A 21,182-nucleotide genomic window follows, 5' to 3' on the forward strand; every position below is an offset into this window, starting at 1 on the left:
GGAAAAATAAAGATAGCTACAAAAAAACAAAACAAAAAAAAAAACTTTCTTCAATCTGCATGCAGACTCCAACAGGTTTTTCTCTGGAGGTGGATAGCATTTTTCATCTTAAGTCCTTCAGAATTGTCTTGGATCATTGTATTGCCGAGAATAGCTAAGTCATTTACAGGTGAACATCATACAATATTGCTATTACTGTATACACTCTTCTCCTGGTTTTACTCACTTGACTTTGCATTAGTTCATGTAAGTCTTTGCAGGTTTTTCTGAATGCATCCTGTTCATCATTTCTTATAGCACAATAGTATTCTATCACAATTATATACCATAATTTATTCAGCCATTCCCCAATCAATGGGCATCCCCTCAATTTCCAATTCACTGCCACCACAAAAAGAGCTGCTATAATATTTTTGTACATATAGGTCCTTTTTTGGGTTCTCTTTTTAAAATTTCTATGGGACACAGACTTAGTAATGGTATTACTGGGTCAAAGGGTATGCAGTTTTAGAGCCCTGTGAGCATAGTTCCCCCACCTTAAAGAATTAACTAGAAGTTATATGAACTTTCTAACCTTAAGTCAGATAGAGACTTTGGACAGAGAGCTGGCCCCCATTTAGGGTTATTAAGGCTGATTATTGGTGTGTGTTCAAAGATATTAGATGCTAATTGACCTCTAAAATTACAACAGGAGGGTAACTTTGCATTAGTACAGGAAGAGTATTCAACAAGAATACAAGACTTTGCTTGGGTCAATCCAGCCCACCTTGTCTCCATACAGGTGTTCTGGACCAGGTGTAATGTGACTCTTGTGTCTTTAGAACAACTTTCAAGGCTGAAGGGTCCTGACTCCACAAGTTTAAACCTCTTATTTGAGATATTCATTAACCTGCTTCAGAAAGGTGCATAAGTGTCACCCAGGGTCACCAGGAAGCTGCACAAATGGAGAAATGGCTTGAGACTTAGCCTCCTGAGCCAATGAAGTCTTAGGGATAGCTTCACTGCATTTTAGCGGGGAAAAACAGCCCAATCTACCTGAAGAGATGGAACCCTGCTAAATATAGATCCAATCACAGATGTGAAACTGCAAGTTACTTATTCATGATTTGTAAAGGAGTATGAAGAAGCATTTACACTTTCTTGTTTAGGAGATAGGAAGTTCCTGCATCAATCTGATGAAAGTATAAGGTTACTAACTACTAGCTGGCTAAAGGATCAACCTTGTGGCCTTTAAAAGCCAGCCAGAAACATTCTCTGAGATGTTAATACAGCTATTAGGAGCCAGTTCTTAGGAGTTGGGGGAAGGGGAGAGGAAGTATTTTTCCTCAATGCTCCCATGATAGCATTCAATAGAGTGGAGTCAAGGGAGTAAATGAGAAGGATTGAGAAAGAGTTTTAGCTTCAATTCAAATTAAGTACATCCAGAGAGAGGAGTAGATCCAAGAAGCCCACCTGAGTGACTTGTCCAGCAAAGATATCACACCAAAAAAGGGAGAAACATGAAGAAAGCAGAAGAGAAAGTTCATTGGAGTCCTGCAGAATCAGAGTCATTAGTTATCTAGGTCACATGTCTCCTGTGCATGTGGCTCTATGAATGCTACAGTGCCCTACATGTGTACACATTCTTCCTAATGATGTGTGCTTTTGTGGGAAAGTATACACTGCAGATTTATGGGGAAATGTTTTTATATTAATGCTTATGATATGTTGTTTCCAAATTATCAATCACCATTTGAAAGATTGCACCAAAGCACCCTGAGCTATTGTACCCCTTGCTCTAACACTCCTGGGTTGGATATCCAAAGAGTAGCTGCTGTCTCTGGTTTTAGGGTTATTTCTAGAGCTATGCTCTTAAAATGGTGATAGTGCAAAAATTTTCTACCAGATTCGCTAGGCTTCTCATTAACTCAGTACTTCAAGGAAGGGTGAGAGGAAGAAAAAAAAGGCCCACGTGTTGTCTAAGTATTGAGATGTGGCTGAAAAGGAGTCTGAAGAATGTGACTTCCTACAGAGATTGGTTTTTTGGTTCTGAGGGGGAAGTACCTATAAATACAGACCAGTTTCAGCTCAGAGTACCTGGAGAAAAAAACTAAATATGTGTGTATGTGTGTGTGCATATATGTCTATGTATGTACATATATGTGTGTATGTATAATATGATAGATGACAGATAGATATTCGTTAACCTGCTCCAAGAATATGATGTGAAACAGGACAGCAATTTTCATCTTTGAAGAATGAGGCTTCTGTCTCTGCTGCTTTTTTGTGCTTAGGTTTGGTAACATAGTGGTTACGATATTTGTAGTGAAGTAGAAAAACCAGACTAGCTTTATCTAGTACCTCCTGTTTCCCAAGACTGCAATCTATCCCAGAGTAGTCCTCAGCTACAAGGAAAGTTTCCTCATGGTCACGCCAAAACATTCTGCCCTTTGGTTCTCCTGGTACTAAAAGAGTTCTGAGAAAGATTGAGATTATCGGATAAGAGAAGGAAAGAAATACCAAATAAGACTGGAAAAAACAAGTGGCAGAACACTTACTTAGCTTGTTCATGACGCTCAGAAACACACATCCTGCAATACATGTGCCTATCACATAGATTCTACTGTTTACAACCTGGAGATACCAGCTTTTTGGCAACTGTTATCCCCAAAAGATATCCCCCAAAGCATTTTCCCTGCTTTTTGGGGATGAAGATGATTTCACAAAACAAAAAAATATATAAATCTGTCAAAATCTCCCAAGGTCTTTGCTATTGACTTCAGGTGGTTTTTCTTCTTTCCCTTATGATAGCCTGCTCCCTTCTCCACCTAGGGCCTTTCCAGAGAATCATGGGATTCAATAGAAGCCTCTTTCTCGGTTGTGTCCTTTGAGACTCAGGTCCTGCCTTAACCAGAGCTGGGGGGAGGGGAGCAAGTGAAGTCAGAGTAAGGGAAGGATGGAGAGAGTATGTTTGGGAAGGTGCAGTTGAGAAGGAAATGGAAGAAGACATCTTCTCTTGATTTCCAGGATATTTGTCAGTTTCTCACTCTGTTTATTTCATTTCCCACTCCACCTTCCTCCCAAAAAAGTGGATGTTTTCCTCTGTCAACAGAGCACAGTCAGTTTCCTGAGACTGAGATGATTCTGTTTTGAGGGGAGAGGAGGAATGGAGACAGGGTTTCATTGTGGAGAAGCTGATGGACATTTGACTGTGAGTGAAAAAAGGAAAGATGGAAGGGAGAGAGAAGGGGAGCATTAATGCAAGTGGCATCAAGTGTCTGCTTAAAGGTAACATTTCTTTTTTTATGTATTTCATTTATTTATTTGTTTTACTTTTTTATTTTATTAATTTATTTTGATTTATCAATAATCACTTCCATATGCTTTTGAGTTTAAAATTTTTCTCCCCCTTCCTCCCCACCACCCTCCCCAAGATGGCGCACAATCTGATATAGGCTATACAATTACATTCATATGAAACATATTTTCACATTAGTGATGTTGTAAGTAAAAATTAAAACCAATAGGAGGAACCATCAGAAAGAGAAAACAAAACTCAATGGAAGAGAAAAAAAATAGCAATTCATCTTCCATAGTTCTTTCTTTGGATGTGGATAGCATTTTCCATCACAAGGCCTCTGGAGATGTCATAGATCCTTGTATTGCCAGGAAGGGTTAAGTTTATCAATATTAGTCATCGCACAACGTGGCTGTTATTGTGTACAATGTTCTCTTGGTTCTGCTCACTTCACTCAGCATCAGACCATACAAGTCTTTCCAGGTTTTTCTGAAGTCAGCCTATTCATCATTTCTTATAGCACTATAGTATTCCATCACATTCATATACCACAACCTGCTCAGCCATTCCCCAATTGATGGGCATCCTCTCAATTTCCAATTCTTTGCCACCACAAAAAGAGCTGCTATGAATATTTTTGTACATGTGGGTCCTTTTCCCATTTGTGTGATCTCTTTGGGATATAGCCCTAGAAGTGCTATTGCTGGGTCAAAGGGTATGCACATTTTTATAGCCCTTTGGGCATAGTTCCAAATTGCTCTCCAAAATGGTTGGATCATTTCACAACTCCACCAACAATGCATTAGTATTCCAATTTCCCCACATCTTCTCCAACATATAAAAGATAACATTTCTTAAGATAGTCCCATGTTTCAATAGCTAACCCCCAGAACTTGAAAGCCAATGGTCCTAGTTCTCACTGGAACCATTTAGGTATCATTTCTACCATAATCATGTTCTCTATGTGCTAGCTTTCTGGATTCCTGTTATGGTCCAATGTGACAGTCTCTCCTACTTACCTTTTCAACCACTGTTGGTCAGTGGCTGAAGAGAAAAAACTCCAGTGGTGAGCATTACTGAGCCTGGGAACAACAGAAATGGAGCTTGTGTGAGCAATTACCTTTATCTTTAAGGGCAGTTTCAATTAAATTGTTTGCATTTTTATCAAAATAGTAAGCTGTGTTTAAAGCCAGTGGCCATGATTTCACATCCTGACTTTGATGAGCACTGCCTTTGTGACCTTGGGCAAGTCATTTCCAGAGCCTCAGTTTCCTGGCATCCAGCATTAATTTTCCTTCAGATTGACATTATTATTTCTTCCAGGACACCAGAAGAAATAACTACATGGTCTTTATTCTGTCAGTTCAGTCAGCAGAGCATGAGACTCTTAATCTCAGGGTCGTGGGTTCGAGCCCCATGTTGGACATGCAGTTCCCCTCCCCCCCATTTTCTTTGAAGAAACAAAATAGTCACTCAACATGCTCAATCATTTTCTCAGACACTGTCGCTGAGGTTGGGGGGGTGGAGAGAGAGAGAGGGACAGAAAGAGACAGACAGGGATAGAGACACATACATACAGAGAGACAGAAAGAGAGAAGACAGACAGACACAGGGACAGACACACACATACAGAGAAAGAGAAGACACAGAGAGAGAGAGACTGAGAGACAATCTGAGGGACTTCACAGAGGACTTGGCACCTGAGCGGGCCTTAGAAAGAACAAAAGGATTCTAAGAAGGACAATCTACTAGAGACTGTATTCCAGGAATACGGGGTTTAAGGTGGGGGAGGTGAGGGAAAGAAAGAGTTCACATGGTTGCCTGGCTAGCTCAGTCGGTAGAGCATGAGACTCTTAATCTCAGGGTCGTGGGTTCGAGCTCCACGTTGGGGGGGCTTTTTCATTGGTTTACCCTATTTTCTTTGGACCTGACAGGTTTCAGTCAATTCAACAAACCTTTAAGTGCCTATCCAGACAACTGACAAGTCCTGTCTGACAACTGAACTCATTCGTTCCTTCTTTCCTTCCTTCCCTCCTGTCCCTCCATCCTCTGTGTAAAGTAATGAGACTTGATGGCCTGTAAGATACCTTCTATGTGGCTATAGGAATCAACATGAGGAACATGGCAACCGGCATTAATTTTCCTTCAGGTTGGTATTTACTTAGTTTCTTCAGCAGTGTTCCCTCCCTAGCTCATTTAGGATAGTATGACACTTCATTCATTACAGGTTCCTAGCACCCCACTCAGGATGCTGGTCAATCAAATCACTTCTACAGTTCTTCCATGTTTCCTATGTCAAAGCATCACAGGTAGATTTTCATTGTTTTCTACCAGGAAGAAAAGAAAATTCTCTGTTCTTGAAGAGTTTCTATGCTATTGGGATTTCCCATGAAGGGGGTGGAGATTCAGTCTGTAAATCCAAGGGAATTTGAAGATAAACAGAACACTAATAACTGATTCTGAAAGGCAAGGATGGGGGGAGGGGGATTTGGCAGCTCCAGAAGCAAAAGGAGTAGGGAAGAGGGCAGTGAAAGAAGATTATCTGGTGCAGTCCAACATGCCAGTATGTGTACTGGTGGGAGGGTGGGGTGCTCATCATGGAAGAAGAGCTGAACCCCTTTGGTGACTGGGGGTCTAGAGTCAGCAGGAGATCTGGGCTGGGATCTCAACTTGGAAGCTCAGTTCAACTTGGAAGCCCCTCTGGGGATTGGTGCCCTGATGAAATCCCTAAATCATCTGAGCTTAGTTATAGCTCTGCAGAAACTGTAGTGTTCTTGTCCAGGGACCAAGGAGCTGATTTATTGCTGAAGGAACTGAATTACATCAGTCTTGAGTTTGCTGATCTAAAGGAACTCATGAGACAAAAGGATCTTGCAGATTAATGAAAGGGTAGTTTGGAGAAGCAAACAAATGAGCTGGAGGTGTTGCTTTTATTTTGTGTCCAAAGTCATCAAGAAACATAATCTCAAGGAAGAGTTGATCCACATGTTCTCCCAAAACTTGCCTGCTGCCGGGAACACATTACCTCTTCGATTGCCTTCTTCCGAACACTTTGGGCTTTTGTGGGCAGGAGCCAGATCCTAAGTGAAGCTTTCCTGACCCTCTACACCAACCCACCCGACCCTTTTGCATTTCCTGACTTGTATATAGGTTGAATCTTCGTCACCTCGTCTGACTGCTTTACCAAAACCAATCACCTTCCATGCGCCTACTCACCTACTGCAGAAGACCGATAGAGCAGACTAGGTTCACTATACATTAATGCTGTCTTTGGGCAAACTTGTTGGGATGGCAATCATAGTTAATATGGGGGAGGGGGAGCCCAAAGTGCAGTTTTGGGGGGGGGGGTCGGGGGCACAAAAGACAGTGTTTACAATAGACTGAGAAGTGGAGACCTGTCTTTTCCCGGCCTCTCTACCCCTCAATATTCTTTGCCTGTTCCCTCTTAACTTTTCACTACTCAGCCTTCTTGTGGCACAGAGTAGAAAGTAAGTGAAAATCTGATGAGAAAGAGAGAAAACGCAAATGGTTGTGTTTCACTTTCTGGAGCATAAGCCCGAACAATATTATTTCTTCTGGGACGTTAAGGGAAACTAACTTTTCGGTTTTCGCCCGGCTAGCTCAGTCGGTAGAGCATGAGACTCTTAATCTCAGGGTCGTGGGTTCGAGCCCCACGTTGGGCGGGCTTTTTCATTGGTTTACCCTATTTTCTTTGGACCTGACTGGTCTCAGTCAGTTCAACAAACCTTTATTAAGGACCTACCCAGAAAACTGACGGTTCCGTTTGGGCAACATAGCTTTCTTCCTCCCTTCTTCACTCCCTCCCTTCACTCCTTCCCTCCTTTCCAGTGTGTTGCAAGATAACGCTGCTGCCTGTGACCAAATCGTTCCTGGTGAGACCAGGGACATATTTCCACCGTAAATACCATAAAAAAAACCACTGTCTCCGCTTTTTCTCTGCAGCTTCCAGGAGCAGAATTGGAGTTGAAATTAGGAATTTTGGTCTGGGGCTACTACCAACAACCACACCTGGGCCAAGCGTCAGGGAGGGACGAGAAATTCGTACTAGCATTGTATTTTTTTTCATCCTTTTAACCTTGTAAACACCGCTAGGCAACCGAAACATCTCATCTAGAATGGAATGGTCCTCTTCAGGGGTTTTTGTTCCTGGGTCACTGAGCCCGAAGAAGGGTGGTGCATCCCTCTACTACCAGGTCTGGCAGGGAAGAAAGACTATTAATACGTTAATGTGGAAGCAGATCTTTTGGCCTTCCCACAGCCCCAGGACACATATAACTGATGAGGGTGCACACCTACTACTTCTCACTCTAAGATATCTCGAGAACCCCGGTGTGCGTGTCCTGGGAGTTGCTGAACTCGAGGAAAACACAGTAGTATTACACAGAACAGCATGAGCTAATTACCAGGCAGGTGACATAAAGAATTTCCTGTGTGGTTTGTTGTCGTTTCCCTAACATTTGATTTCCGACAAGTGTGTCTGAAAGGTAAAGTGGTCCTGGCAAAATCAGAACACTAGACCCGTGTTTCCGCCCGGTTTCGAACCGAGGACCTTTCGCGTGTGAGGCGAACGTGATAACCACTACACTACGGAAACTGCCTCTGAAGCAGGTCTTTAGTTCTTCATACCTGAAATTTGTCGCGCGGTTTCATTTTGGTTTTGGTGATATTTACCAGGCTATAGCATTTTTCTTTGGGATTCTAAGTTCATCCTGGACCCTGCGCCTGAATTGCGGCTCACACAAACCATCTGACGTTTCTCCCTTCCACCTCTTCACGCCAGTCCGGGCAGCTAGTTCTTCCCTAGAAGCTTCCTACTCAGCCAATTTCGAGCATACGTTTATTTCTCAGACCACTGCTCGCTCCTTCACGTGTACATCCCATCACTGATATTCACAGAAGGACTCTGGATGAAAGTTCCTAGCTAGGGCCTATATCAGTTCAATACTTATACATGCTACCTAGACCTATCATCCAGGAGAACTGAGTAATGCAGCCTGCTGATAGGTATTTCCCTGGTGTGGAAGGCAAGGTCGCTGGTTCCTAATTCATCAACAATATTCTCTCCCTCCTCCCATCTGAAATCTGGAAATTTTGTCTTACAACATATGTAAGAAATGATTGAAAAATTGCAGTCGTAATTAATTCCCAGCCCCAAATGGATAGTCATATGTTATGAGAAGATAAATTTTCAAACAAGGAAACACAAACTGTTTGCCCCAAAATCAGTCACTAGTGTTTATTAAGCTCCTATTGTGTCCTATGCACAGTGCTAGACATTGGGGGAGATAAAATGAGGTAAAAGACAATCCCTGCCCTCAAGGACTTCACAGGGATTCAAGTAAGTGTATATTTGTGTGTGCATGCACACATATATACATACATACATATGCATGTGTGTACAAACAAGCTATGTACAGGCTAACTAAGAAATAATTAGAAGAGAGAAGTCACTAGAATTAAGAGGGGTTGAGAAAGGCTTCTTGTAGAAGATGAGATTTTAGTTGGGAGTTAGAGAAGCCGGTAGGCTGAGATGAGGATAGAAAGCATTCCAGGCAGGGGGCACAGAGAAAATTCTTCAAGCTGAGAGATGGAGTGTCTTGTTTGTGGAAGGCCAGTGTTACTAGATGAAAGAAAATGTGACAAGGAGGATGGTGGAAGAAGACTGGAAAGGTGGAAGAGGAAAAGAAATACATTTTGAATGGCTTTAAATACCAAATAGAGCATTTTGTATTGATTCTGAATGTGCTAAGCAGCCACTAGAGTCTATTGAGGAGAACCTGAGCTTCAAGAAAATCCCTTTTGTGGCTGAATGAAAAATGAATTGGAGAGGGGAGAGACTTGAGGCGAGCCTACTCACCAGCAGGCTATTTCAATAGTACAAGCATGAGGTGACAAGGGCCTGCATCACAGTGGTGGCAATGTCAGAGGGGTGAAGGGTGTGTATTTGAGAGGTGTTACAAAGGTGAAATCTACAGACCTTAGCAACAGATTGAACATGAGGGATGAGAAATAGCGGGTTCAGGATGACTCCTAAATTGTGATTCTGAGAGACTGAAAGGAAGGTGTTGTCCTCTACTGTATTAGGAAAGATAGCAAAGGGGGAGATTTAGGAAGAAAGATATTGAATTTCAGCGGAATAAATTTGGGAAACTGGATTGTAAGAGGTTAAGAAAAGAGTAAGAGGAGAGAAAGTCATCTATTGCAGTGAGCCTTTTCAGGAGTTTAGCTACAAAGGACATAAATGGGAGAGGGGGAAATAGAATACTGAGATCCATTTATAAGCAAAGGGATGAAAATTGAAACAACTGTGAGATATGAACTTCTACTCACTAATGAGTAAAAATTAATTAATTAATTAATTAATAAAAGCAATGAAATCCAGTACTGGTAGGGTTGTGGGTAAAAGATGCCATTGTCCATTTATGGTGGAATTGCAAACTCTCAGAATTCTTTTGGAAAATAATCTTCCAGTATCCAGTAAAAGTTTCAAAACCAAGCATATCTTTTCATCCAATATTTCCATTGCTGTGTATGTACTCTGAAAGAACTATCCAAAAAGTCAACAACAACAACAACAAAGGAATGATCTATTTGAAGATTCTTGTAGCCACATTATATCTAATGAACGTATGAACAATGTAGTGATTTTTATAATGTAATTTCTAATTCTTCTACGGAATGGTTGAACCAATTTGTAGCTCTATCAATAGTGAATTCATGTTCCTATCTTTTCAATGTCTCCCTCCAATCTAACTATTCTGATCTTTTATCATCTTTGTCAATTCTTTAGTTGTTAGGAGAATCCTTAGAACTGTTTTGATGTGCATTTTTCTTATTATTTGGTGTTTTCAGCACAATTTCATTAGGTAGGTGATATTTAAAATTCTTTTGAAAACCCTTAATATCCACTGATGTAATGATCTATTTTGTCAGTTGATGAATAACTCAGCCTTATATAGATGAGTAAATTTTTGTATTTTCTGAATATCAATCTCCTTTCAAAACTAAGAGGTAATTTTTTTTCTACAGTTCACAGTCCCCCTTCTTAAGCTGCCTTCATTGACCTTGTTCCTTGTTAAATGCAGAAGCATTTAAATATTTTGTTAAAACAAGGATAGCTTGTTTTAGGATACCACCTAGGTGTGATTATGAAAAGTAACTCCTTCCCACTCTCTCTAAAAGAGTAATGATGTGACCTGATATATTTGGATGGAACACTGATTTGGAACTTTCAGTATACCAAGGAAGGAGATAATCTGAACCTATTTTCTCTCTAAATGAGTTCCCTTGTTTCCCGTAGGTTTTTTTTTCTTTTATTAAATGAATTCCTCTTGATTTTTTTTTTGTTTTAACATCACCTATATTTGACAATATATCCTCACTTTTTTCACAAAGCCCTATAATAAAGAATCAGAAAGATGGGGGAAAATAAATCAGCAAAACTAAGCAACATATAGAAATAATATGACATTTTATGTGCTGCTCCACAGCCATGATAACCCACCTCTTCAAATGACTGTTCTTCATGGTCACCCTTTAAAATGATAGTTCCACCTTATTCAATCTTGATTCTTTTGTTGTTATTTTTCTTGTCATTTATGTTGCTGTAGACATCATGTGTTTGGATTTCTTGGTTCTGCTGCTTCATTTTGCAGCAGTTTATATATGTCTTCTGATTCTTTTCTATGGTCATCATAGTCATCATTTCTTACAGCCCAGAATGGATTACTTGTCAAAGAGTATGAACAAGAAGTTCACAAAAGAAGAATTATGAACTAGTTACTATATGCAACATTACTTGAAATCATTAATAATAAGAGAAATACTTGACCAAAAAAAAACTCTGAGGTTTTACCTTACACCCAGAAAATTGGCAAAGATGGGAATAGTCAATGATGAAGGGGTCAGGAAAAATAGATATTAGAGAACTTTTAAGGAAGATATCATTGGTATAACCATTCTAGAAAGCAATTTGCAATTATAATAGAAAAATGACTAAAATGTGTCTTTGACCCAGAATTCGCAAGAATTCCTAACACATAGGCAGTGGATAGGTGAATTTCATATTCATTTCCAAGTGAGGAACACCAGCAGGAAGGTAATGGGTCCAACATTGCTAACTCTTCGTGTGATACAAATTAGCAACGGGTCTCAAATTAGAGGTAAAATCTCCTAGGAGGTTGACAGACTTGGATTTTTCTGAATTTCTGTTGTTCTGCCACCTTGAAATATCTTTTCCATGCTAAACCTCCCAAGACAATCAATATCTATAAGTCTTTAGGAATCTCATGGGGATCTCTCCTGGGAGCAAACAAAGGAAAGGGTTGCATCTTGAAGGGCACTTGAGACTATCCTTACTATCCCCTCTGATCTTCATCTTCCCACCTCCTCAGTACCCTTCAAAAGCATGAAACAATTTTCCTACGTCTCATCCTCTTCAATCCACTTGGCCCAACTCCACCCTCTTCCTATGACCTCCCCCTCCCACAGTCAAACATACATCCATAGTTCTAGCCTCTATTCACTGCCTGGTTATACCTGCACTTAAAGATTATATTCCATATTCTATGAACCACCTGGACAAGAGGAAAAACTACATAAAATAGGAAACAGATCAGAAAGCTGTAAGGTAGCAAGATATTGTAATAATGGAGGGATTCAAGACCATTCTGGAGCTATCCCTCCACTCACAGCAGATGACAAATTATTGACAAGTTTCTGAGATGATTTTGTTTTCATAAGAAGAACAGGCGGAACTAATAGCTTGGGCCTAATTCTCACTCATAAGTGGCAAAATATAAATGATGAGAACTTTGAGAAAACATGACCATTCCATCTTATGGATTTGTGATAGGTAAGGAGAGAAAAGCCAGGTATAGAAACACACTCTAGATTTTGAGAAAACTGAGTTTCAAATAATTTAGAGATAGTGTAGGTTAACATTCTAGAGAGGAAGTAGACCCACGAATGGCCTAAAGAATGAAGTTTTGACAACAAAAATTATTCTAGTGAAAGAGAAAACATCTGAGACATGGAGGCACAGGATATTCATTGACCACCTTATATTTCAAAGGCATGTACAGAAAATGGAAGCAATGGCAGATATCTTAGAACAAATACAAGAATGATAGTGTTAAGAGAAATGTCAGAAGTCCTGATAACAAAAAGATAAAAGAAGGAACTTGAGTTACAAAAATGATGTAGCCACATTTTATGCATTGCAATTCATTTACTTGAGATTAGAAGTTTAAAAAAAATCATATTCCAAAAGAAGCCAAAATGAATCAGTACTTACACAAATTCAAATACTAAGTCAATTCCACAACTTCATGGCTCCAGAAGACTCAAAATGTCAGCAGGCTGATCACCACATGCACAGTTTTGACCTCAAAACAACTTGGTGAAACCCAGGACATGTTCTCATGCACAGCTCACAGCCTCAAGGATGGAGTTCTTTTGAGTCTCAAGGTCTTCTGCTCTCCCCAGGTGGCATTTTCACAAAGTCTTAATTCTATGATCTATGGGGGGGGGGGAGGGGAAAGAGGAGGGAAAAGGTGGAGAGAGAAGGGACTTAAATCAAAAGACCAAATCAAAATTAATCAAAAGATAAAATCAAAATCAACTAAAGCCAAAATTTCATAGCAAGTCTGTTGCCAGGAAATAACTGTGAAGTTAAAAAAAAAAGGAAAGGTATTAATAAAACTTTTAAAATAGTAGAACAAACAAAAAACTCATGGTTCGTGAGTCCTCTACCCCCATAATGTCTTTAAACACTTTCCTAAGAGACATGTTAGTTCAAAATCAAGGCACATTTAATAAGAAAACAAAGCTTCTCCAGCCATCCACCCCAAAAAATAAACCCAACCAGAGTATTTTGTCTACACACTGCCATGCATGAATGATGTACTCTTTCCCATAAATTAAGACTTTGAGTAGAACATGCACGAAGAAACCATATGATCAAGCAGCAGGCATAGAAGACACACTTGTGTGACTAAAAAACATCAGTGAAGATGCACATGCCAGCAATTCCTGTGGCCAGGGCACAGGTATTTTGTGTATACATACACCCGGGCAACTCACACATCTGAAGCTTTAGAGTTCGTAATGTCTCTGGTAATGTGCTAATGATGCTCTCTGTTGCTCTTCTGATGAATATTTCTAATCTTTTCACTTGTCATCACATTGTTTCACTTCAGCATCTCCTCTGATTTTGTGGCTCCTCTCTGCAACCAGTTTCTATGCTTCATCTCTTCAGGACCATCTGTATGAATCTCAGTTTCCATCTGCTAAAGCACAATGATTGCAAAGGCTTTTCCTGAAAGAACAGGCTGACAGCTCTTTTAGTCCATAGTTATGAGTCATTGCACCTAGTTAAGGGAAATTGAATCAAAGTCAGACAGTGATCCCAGACAGTGATACCTATGACCTGAGTTTCATCTTACCTCCTATGGACATCCTTTGCAAACAAAATTTGCTTTAAGAGACTCTTCTGAGGAAATCCCACAGTAATTGTTTGAAAGCTAGAGATATGAAATTAATTTCATTCCAAGTCTCCAGACAGTCATGAAAGCAAATCTAAGCAAGACCAAAACTAAGCATAGCCAATATCCTGCCCCTGCTGACACAGGTTCTTGACTTTATGATCTATTTCTTTGAACAGCAAAAGTTCGACAACAATAACAAACCCAGTTTCGCCCTACCTCTTCTCCAGGGATTTTGCCCTCCCCAATACACCCAGCAATCCTTAGCCAGAACAAATCCTTAAGATCCTTACTATTTCCCTACTTTCCTCTCAAGGACAGAATTTGCAGTTCCAACTAATTACATGGAAAACACATGAACATTTATGAGCATTCAACATAACTAATTTAAATTGATCTATCACATAGAGAGAAGTGACTATCCCAGTTACATAATATGATGTACAGGAAGGAACCTAATAGCAGAAATTCATAGTATGATGAAATTTTAAATCCTTTACCTCTCTAGCTGAAGGTGGATGATGTTTCAGTCCTCTAAACTACTGGTTTACCATTGCATTGATCAGAGTTCTCAAGTCTTTCAAAGTTGTTTTTCTCTATAATGTTTCTGTCAATGTATACTTTGTTTTTCTAGTTCTGCTCATTTCAGTTAGCATCAATTCATAAAAGTTTTTCCAGCTTCCTCTGAAACTGCCCATTTGGTCTTTTCTTATGGCACAATCATATTTCATTGTGTTCATGTATCATAATATCTTTAGGCATTCCCCAATAGGTGAGTCCACTCTTAGTTTCTAGTTCTTGGCCACTAGAAAAAGAGCTACTAGAAATACTGCTGTAAGTGGAAGTTCTTTTAACTTTCTTTGATCTCTTTGTTGTATAGGCCTTCTAGCTGGGGTAATGGGTACATGCAATTTGATAACCTTTGGAGCATAGTACCAAACCACTTTCCAGAACGACTGGACCAATTGACAGTCTCTCCAAGAATGCACTACTCTGCCTGTTTTCCATACCACCTTCCACATTTGTCATTTTCCTCTTTTATTATATTTATCAGTGTGATAAGTATGAAGCAGAGTTGCTTGAGTTTGCGTTTCTCTAATTTTTATTATTCTCTAATTCTCTCTCATGTGGTTATTAATGATTTGAATTTTTTTCCTTTGAGAACTGCCTGTTCATGTTCTTTGACCATTTATCTATTAGGGAATGACTCTTCATCCTATAAATTTGAATCAGCTCCTTATATGGCCTAAAAATGAAACCTTAATGAGAGGAAGTTACTGCAAATATTCTTTCCCCATTACTTGTTTACATTCTCAGTTTATCAACATGAAGTTTATTTGTACAAAATCTTTTAAATTTTACATACACAAATTGTCCATTTTCCTTTCTGTCATCCTTTCTATCACTTTAGTAATCAGAAATTCTTTCCCTACCCATATCACTGAAAGGTGCTTTCTCCTTTGCTCCTCTAATTCACCTGGGAAGTCACCTTTTAAGTCTAATTCACATAACCCATTTTAGAGTTTTTCTTGATACATGGTGTGAGATCTTGGTTTATACCCAATTTCTGCCAAACTGTTTTCCAGTTTTCCCAGGAGCTTTTTCAAAGAGTGAGCCCTTAGCCCATTAACTGGCTTACTTGAATTTGTGGAACACTTTAGGATTGTGTTTATTTGCCTCTGTATGTTTTGTGCCTAATCTGTTTCACTGTTGGACTTCATGTGTTTGTACGGTTTTAATCAAGTCATTTTAATGATTACATACTGCTTTTTATCATAATTTGAGATCTGATACTTATCAGTACCAGGTCTGCATCTTTCCCACTTTTTTTTTCCATTATTACTCTTTATATGCTTGACCTTTTGTTCCTCTATATGGATTTTATGTTTTTATTTCTGTAAAATACACTTTTGTAATTTGACTGGTATGGCAATGAATAAAAAAATTAAGTGTGGTATTATTGTCATTTCTTTATATTGGTTTGATCCAGCCATGAGTAATTAATATTGTTACAGTTATTTAGGTCTACCTCCATTTCTGCCAAGAGTTGCATCTAGTTCCTGGGGCTATCTTAGTAAACACTCTCCCAACTATTGTATACCTTCTGTACTTACTTTGAATGGAATTTCTCTTTCTATCTCTATTTCCATCACACTTTTCTCCTGGTCAATCATCCAAGGACAAAGAAAGCAAAGAGGATGGGTTCAAGACACATTTACTGAAGGCATAATCTCTGAAGAAAACAGAGTCAGATTCTGCTTCAAATTACTGATTTGGGGTCTTTGGTAACTCAGGTTAAAACAAAGCAAAGGAAAAAAAGTCCTTCCTTTTAACAGCTAAATACAGTCAAGCAGAACAAGTTTACATCTGGCCACTTCTGAAAATGTGTCTCATTAGCCTCTAGTCACTGCTTCTGTTCCAAGGTGTGGGAAGCAAGATCCATTTCTGGAGCCACGATTGGTTGTTGAATTGGCCATGTTTCTGAAATCTGTGAAAGTTGATTTTCTTTCCTTTACTGCAGTCATTGCATGACTTGTTCTCCTGATTCTGCTCACTGACTCTGCATCATTTTCTACAAGTCTTCCCAAGGATTGTTGGAATTCATCTCTTTTACCATTTCTTGCAGCACAATAACATTCCTTTGTTTTCATGTAGCATTCCTCCAGCCTTTCTGCAATCAATGGACACTCCATTCCCTTCTTTCCAGTTATATGTTTGCCTTTTTGTAAGTGTTTCTAGAAACATTTTCATACATAGTCTTACTCTGATGTGCATGGTCAGTCATTCCAAAATACTGTAGGGAATGGTTGGATAAATTCCCTGCTCCAAAAATAATGAATTCATGGTTATGTCACGTCCAGTACTTTGTGACACTGTGGACCATACTGTCTATGGGGTTCCTCTTGGCCTAGATATTCCTGAGGACTAAGGTAAAAAGAGATTAAGTGACTTGCCCAGGGTCACACACAGCTAGTAAGTGGCTGAGGCCATATTTGAATTCAGGTCTTCCAGACTCCAGACCAAGAGTCACCTAATGAATTCATAATTTTGCCTTTCTTCACATCTGCTGCATTAAAAAAAACAAAAAACAAAAAACAAAACAAAACAAAACCAACAAACCAGGATTCCTCGAGAAAGAAAGAGTGAATTAAGGGGAGGCAGGGTCTGGTGTTCAAAACAGTAGAGGAGAAGTCCTCAAACAGTCTGAGGCCCATTTAATGGATTTATCTGGCAAAATTAACAGTGTTAATCCAAAGAGCCTTTACGGGACTCCTGCTGTGGACGTTGACTAAAAAGCATTTTGTCAGAGGCCGGTTAGCTCAGTTGGTTAGAGCGTGGTGCTAATAACGCCAAGGTCGCGGGTTCGATCCCCGTACGGGCCAAGTATTTTTACATGGCACAAGCGCAAAAATCCCATTCGTTGCACACTGAAGCACAGGGACTTCACCTGTAAACCTCTGCTGCCACAGCCCTTGGGAGATCAAGGAAAGCCAGATTTGACTAATTCTACACGTCCTCTAGCTAACCAAGAGATGATAGATAATAGGCACCTGTGCCACTCACAGCAGCAGGTCGAGGCAGGGAAATTCGGGAACCCGTGTAACCACCTTCTCTCCTATAGTTTTCTTTTTTAAATACACTTTTTATTGATACCTTTCACGTCACCAGTATTTCTTCCTCATTCTTCCCCAGCCCTTCCAGAAAACCAACCCATTAAACCAGCAAGTCTTAACAGAAAAAAGGCAGAATGAGAAACAGTACCAAACAGCACCAAAATTGAACATGCATTGAAAAAGTCTGAAAATACGTGCAACGTTCCACACCCGTGGACCTCCGACACTTCTGCAAAAGAGTCGGGTCGGGATGCCTTCTTAGATCTCTTCTTTGGGGCCATGTTTTTTCTAATTTTTGCAACTGACATTGTGGCAGTCCGTGTGAATTCTATTTTGTTTGCTCAGCTTACTTCACTCTGCATTCGAGTGTGGAAATCATTGCATGGTTCTCTGTAATCCTTCGTGGTTATTCATTGTTTCTTACAATACCGTCAGAATCCATTCACGTAACGCAATTTGTTTAGCTGTTCCTCCCAATCCACGGGCATCTCATTCATTGAAACACAGGAAAGTCTCCTTACCTCGAGTAGCCCCTGAAGCACGTTTGCTGTCCTCCTTCTACAAAGCGAAATAAACTAAACCGACAAATGTATTGCATGGCCAGCGAAAGAAATGGGGAGAAATCCTTGGCAGTGGAAGTAAGAAATGCGCAGAAAATGGATTGTCCTAGTTGCTCAGCAGAGAACACCATTCTCAGGATAAATTGGCAGTATTGGGAACTCAGCAAGAATTTTTCCAGTCCTTCTCCTTTAATGCCAAGCAAGTGCTGACTCGGGTGGGGACCCAAATAACAATTCCGAGATCCTTCAGGAATTAAAAGAAACCTTCTCGGAGCAACAAGGAGCGAAAGTGGAACCTGGACAGAATCAAGCCTGGAAAGAGACGCCCTGCTTCCCTGCCTCTGCCAGCTCCTTCTAGTCTATCCATCCTTCACCTTGCAGGATCCCCATCCTGGAGTGTTGGGGAAGGCATGAGGCCTGCCAAACTATTTTATAACCAACTACTAGTATCCTGTGAGCATTCTGGAACAATGTTGCACTATTCCTGGCTAAGTGGGGTTGATCAGCTACTAGGTCTCTACCTCAAAGAGAACAGAAGATTCTTCAATTAATAAATGGTCAAAGGATATGAACAGGCAGTTGTCAGAGGAAGAAATGAAAGCTATCTATAGTCATATGAAAAAATGCTCTAAATTACTATTGATTAGAGAAATGCAAATGGAAACGACTTTGAGGTACCACAACACACCTATCAGATTGGCTAACATGACAAAACAGGAAACTGATAAATGTTGGAGAAGATGTGGGAAAATTGGAACACTAATGCATTATCGGTGGAGTTGTGAACTGATCCAACCATTCTGGAGAGCAATTTGGAACTATGCCAAAATGGCTACAAAATTATGCATACCCTTTGACCCAGCAGTGCTACTTCTAGGTCTCTATCCCAAAGAGATCATAAAAATGAGGAAAGGACCCACATGTACCAAAATATTTATAGCAGCTCTTTTTGTGGTGGCCAAGAAGTGGAAATTGACGGAATGTCCATCAATTGGGGAATGGCTGAAAAAGTTGTGGTTTATGAATGTCATGAAACATTACTGTGCTATAAGAAATGATGAGCAGGTGGACTTCAGAAAAACCTGAAAAGACTTATATGAACTGATACTAAGTGAAGTGAACAGAACCAGGAGAACATTGTATGAAGTAACAGCCACATTGTGTGATGACTGACTTCGGTAGATTTGACTCTTCTCAGCATTGCAAGGATCTAAGACAACTTCAAAAAATTCATGATGGAAAAGGTTATCCTCTTCCAGAGAAAAAACTATGGGGTTTGAATGTAGATGGAAGCATACTCTTTGCTCTCCTTTTGTTTTGTTTTGTTTTGTTTCTTCTTTCTCGTGGCTCATCCTATTAGTTCTAATTCTTCTTTACATCATGATTAAAGTGAAAATACGTTAAAATGATTATATAAGTAGAGCCTATGTCAATCAGATTGCCTGCCTTCTTGGAAAAGGGGGGGAGGAGAGTGTGGGGGAGAAAATTCAAAGCTCAAAATCTTATGAAAGTGAATGTTGAAAACTAAAAATAAATTATTTATTAAAAAAAGAACAAAAAAAAGAGGGAAAGGACCTGTGTGTGCAACACTTTTTTACAGCGGCTCTTCCTCTAGGGACAAAGAAGTGGAAAATAAAGGAGCGCCCATCAATTGAGGAATGGCAGAACAGATTGTGATATTTGAATGGAATGGCATACTATCGTGCTGCAAGAAATGGGAAAAGAGAGTTTCAGAGAAGCCACCGAATATTATTAGATCTTTGACATTTTGATGCCATTGTTTAAAATCCAGCTATAAAACAATGTAGCTGTGTCAGTCAAACTGGCTCAGGGGTTGGAGCAATCTGACTCTTTTAGCTTATGTGACTGGTTTGGGTCCATTTTTGTTTCTGACAGTCCTTAATGACCCACACTCTGTTAAGGAACCCCATTGATGTCTCTGTGATGAAGGACAAGCAGAATACTGCACTTTCTCTCTTTCCCATTTCTCTCTCTGTGTCTCTGTGTCTCTCTCTGTGTTTTTGTCTCTGTTCTCTGTGTGTATCTCTCTGTGTCTATCTCTGTCTCTGTCTCTCTGTCTTTCTGCCTCTGTCTCTCTGTGTCCCTCTCTCTCCATGTGTCTCTATCTGCCTGTGTGTGTCTCTTTCTCTCAGCTTTAAAGCATTTCCAAGTCCTGCTCCATCCCTGTTTCCCAGCCTCCCTCACTCCCTTATTCTCCTCACCTGGGTCAGGGCTCGATCTCCAGAGCTGGATTTGAGGTGGGTAACATTAGCACGATCTGCGTGAAAGTGTAACTGAGGCTAAGTACAACGGGCCACGCTGAGCTCCAGCGCTCTTTCGGAAGCTTCTGACCCTGGACCCAATGCCTGATTAGCCTCTGGAAAGCTGTGCCTAGTAGAATCAATGTAGTGTCTTCACTGAGTATCTGTGTTGAATGCCCTGCCAGCGTGTCAGAGTCTGTTTAGAAACATGCTCGTAAGTGTTCTGGGGAAAAGCTCTGGGTTTCTTAGCTGTCTACTCTTCAGTATGACTGGACAGCTCTAGGCGCCTTTGAATATGTTAGTGGTGCATTCGTGTATTCTGGGCCCTCAATGGGGCCTACAATCCAGAGCTGTTGACATTGTCTTTGCAGAAAGTCTCAGTCGTCATTTTAATGATTTCCAAAGAGGCGACGTTATAACTGCGAAATTCCGAGGTGACCCTGAATCAGCTGGTTGTAAGAGAGTACTGTAATTGGCTTGGAAGGAGAAAACACTTTTGCACATCTGGTCCTACTTCCATGAAGTCACAATTACTTAAGTCATAATCTTATGCTCTCCCTTGCGTTCTGGTTGATTATTATAAAGTAAAGCCATAAAAGTAAAGCAAGAAAGAAAATGTAAGTGCAGCTCAAGAGAGGGCTAAGAGCTAGAGATGTCTGTGTAGGAGTGAGTCGAGTGAAGCTGAGCCCTGTAGTGGACTGAGCTGTGTGAGCAAGTGTGGAGAAGGGTAAGGGCGGGCAGGGAGGTTCGTCGGCTTCGAGCTGTGTGTTAGCGACCTCGAGGACTTAGGGACTATTTGGTAGAAGTCGGTGAAATTGAAATCAGGAACGTGAGGCCTCGAAAGATTAATGGATTTTCGAAAGATCTGGGAGTTTCTTTAGAATGAGGACCCCCACACCACACACACCCACACACCCACCCACCCACCCACCCACCCACCCCCACACCCCCCCCACCCCCCCCCC

General features: G+C 40.3%; 4 non-coding genes across 4 annotated transcripts; 3 read left to right on the forward strand and 1 right to left on the reverse strand.

Annotated features, from left to right (window-relative positions):
- Positions 1 to 5,096: 5,096 nt before the first annotated feature.
- Positions 5,097 to 5,169, forward strand: TRNAK-CUU. Its single transcript has one exon. It is a non-coding gene; the product is annotated as a tRNA-Lys (tRNA).
- A 1,718-nt stretch (positions 5,170 to 6,887) lies between these two features.
- TRNAK-CUU lies at positions 6,888 to 6,960 on the forward strand. Its single transcript has one exon. It is a non-coding gene; the product is annotated as a tRNA-Lys (tRNA).
- Positions 6,961 to 7,819: 859 nt separating this feature from the next.
- Positions 7,820 to 7,892, reverse strand: TRNAV-CAC. The gene has a single exon. It is a non-coding gene; the product is annotated as a tRNA-Val (tRNA).
- Positions 7,893 to 17,091: 9,199 nt separating this feature from the next.
- TRNAI-AAU lies at positions 17,092 to 17,165 on the forward strand. The gene has a single exon. It is a non-coding gene; the product is annotated as a tRNA-Ile (tRNA).
- The last annotated feature ends 4,017 nt before the right edge of the window (positions 17,166 to 21,182 follow it).

Source organism: Vombatus ursinus, unplaced genomic scaffold (assembly GCF_900497805.2).
Source record: "Vombatus ursinus unplaced genomic scaffold, bare-nosed wombat genome assembly UNPS02014768.1, whole genome shotgun sequence".
Classification (NCBI taxonomy): domain Eukaryota; kingdom Metazoa; phylum Chordata; class Mammalia; order Diprotodontia; family Vombatidae; genus Vombatus; species Vombatus ursinus.